The sequence below is a fragment of the Brassica oleracea genome, chromosome C8 (assembly GCF_000695525.1).
Source record: "Brassica oleracea var. oleracea cultivar TO1000 chromosome C8, BOL, whole genome shotgun sequence".
NCBI classification, from domain to species: Eukaryota; Viridiplantae; Streptophyta; class Magnoliopsida; order Brassicales; family Brassicaceae; genus Brassica; species Brassica oleracea.
In genome coordinates, this window is record NC_027755.1 from 6,322,229 (window position 1) to 6,324,934 (window position 2,706).

Below are 2,706 nucleotides of genomic sequence, written 5' to 3' on the forward strand. Positions count from 1 at the left end.
GCTGCCTAGCCTCTTGTAAAGCTCATATTTCTCTGCTGATCAGCAAATCTCTGTTCAAGAGAGCCAGTCTCATCGATGAGGTCTACATTCACTTCTTCATCTCCTTCACTTGAAAAGGCTGGACTCTCAGCGGTAAATTTAACTTGCTCTTTTCCTATTACAAAAGCATGAACTAAATCTGATGTTGCTTTCACCGTAGATATCCGATCTTCATTCGAATTATCGGCCATCTTCCTCCTCTCAAGATCAGTCTTCTTGGCACTAGTACTAGTCGCTACGTTTTCAAAGAGACTTGTAGCTTCTTCAGGGCTCCTGGTTTGAAATTCCTTTGACTCGCAGCGTCCAAAACTGCTTGGTATGTCCAATCAAGACCTCTGAAGAAAATATTATGCAGCTGAATCTCGGGAAAACCATGGTGTGGGCACTCAAGTTGGTAACTCTAGGATCTTCCCCCAGCATCCTTGAAGGGTTCACGGGCACCTTGCAAGAATGTTAAAATATTGTTTCTCGCTTTCCAATATCTTTCCTCATCGAAGAAGTTGTTAATGAAAACACTCCTAATCTCTTTCCAGCAAGTTAAGGATCCAACTGGTAACTGATCCAGCCATATCATGGTTTCTCCTGCGAGGGAAAATGAGAAGAGCTTGCAGTGACTGTAGTCATCGTCCACCATGTCTTCCAGCTTTTCGATGTGATCATGCGGATGTTCCGAAGGGGATCCATGGAATAGGTTTTGACGTAACAGGACAAGAAAATTGAAATTAAGCTCAGATCTTCTTACGTTGTTTTCTGGTAGTTTAATTGCTGACCAATTGGAATAGGTTCTGCCAGAATCTAAGTTGTCTTGCAATGGCAATTTATATTCCTTCTCATTAAATAAAGTTGTGTTAATTTTAACAGGGATTGAAGCCCCTTGTTCATTAATGATTTGGTTTGTTGTGTTGCATTTTTGACCTTTTGGGTCTTCTAGGACTACTTCCTCATTGTTCAAATTAGTAAGTAAAGACTTACCTGCTTCTGGGTGAGTAGCGTCGATTGCGTCTAGAAGCTCGGTGTCGATCGATTCTCTATTGAAGTGTCCCTCGACGTGTCTGTCATACTGCCGATCGATGCTCGTTCAAAATACACGTTCTTCTTCTAAAGTACATGTGTAAGTAGGGAGAGAAGAAGAAACAAAACTTTTAGCTAACAAAGAAATAAAATCTAGACTATATTCTAAAACTTAATCTAATGGTAATAAGAATGAGTCCCAGGCAACAGCGGCAAATTTGATATCACTCAAGTTACCCTAAGGAGTGACTTTACTCTCTCAAATAAGAGCTTCAGTTGTATTACTTAGGGATCGAATCCATAGAGACTCTAGGATTACACAATAGATTTGTTGTTTTCTAAGTAAAGCTAGAAAGAAATGTTTTTAATAGTAAATAGACTAAGGTTTGTTTAACAAGGAAGTTGTTCGGTTGGTTGATGTTGGGGTCAAAATCGGTTACGACGAAATCTACGTCAGAAAACTTCCCGAGAAAATCTTCCCTTCCATAAAATTAGAGAGAAGTAGAAAAAGAACGGAAAAATCAAATAAAGGTCTAATGGTCAGTTCGTCGAAACGGACGAGCTGGATCGTCCGCAGGATTCAGCACGGCCGTTCGCCGAGCTGGACCAGTCCAGTTCGGCGAACGGCCAAACTGGATCGACCGTGGGATTCAGCTCGGCCGTTTACCGAGCTGGATCGACAGTGGGATTCAGCTCGGCCGTTCCCCGTGTTGGACTAGTCCAGTTCGGTGAATGGCCGAGCTGGATCGACCACGAATGGCCGAGCTGTACTAGTCCATTTTGGTGAACGGCCAAGCTGGATCGACCAGAATTCACCGTCACCTCTTCCTCGTAGCTCCTCTCCCGATATTGTATCAAACTCGCTCTTGTTTCGTCTCGATTGGCGGTACCATTGGAACTTTACGACTTAAAAACCGCAAGGACTCGTTTTATCGCGTGAAGTTCGGGTCGATCATACGAAACTACGACAGTTAACTAAACACCTTGAGTCTCCTATACCGTCTGAGAAATACAAACTTTCCTCAGAATCAATGTCGTTTCGAAAGCACTCTCTCCGATAAACGTCGATAAACGGCCCGAAAGGTGACGAAAGGGCCCGAAACGCGGCTAACGGCCCAATCATGAATTTATACGAAGTTGAGCCCAATCAATATGACGGTTTATCATTCATTTTCCAGGAAAAGATAAATGTCAAGTTCAAAAGATAAATGCTAAGTTTCAAAGGATAAACACAAAATATCGAAGGAAGATGAAAGGGCAGAAAGGAAAGGAGCAAACCGCCTTAGAACGAGTATATAAGAGGATCAAAGTTGAAGGTGCAGAGGGACACAATTTTTTTTACTCAGAGCAATACTTAGAGCAATTTAGGCAACTTTCCGTTTTTGTTATTCGAGCTGCGACTCAATTAGGTTTCTGCAGTCTCAGGTACTAAAACTAGGAATCTCTCCGACAGCTCTCGTAGCCAAGACTCTTACCTTGTTGTAAGGCTCATACGCAGATTCGGAATAAGATCAGTTTTGCTCTCTTTTCGATACTTATATTTTTTCGTCTGTCTTTTTGTGTTTTTGATTGCTTGACGTGTGGTTTAGCTGATATCCGGGACCTCTGGGAAATTAGGGCTTTCCTAACTTTCCTAATTCAACAGAAATCGATAGT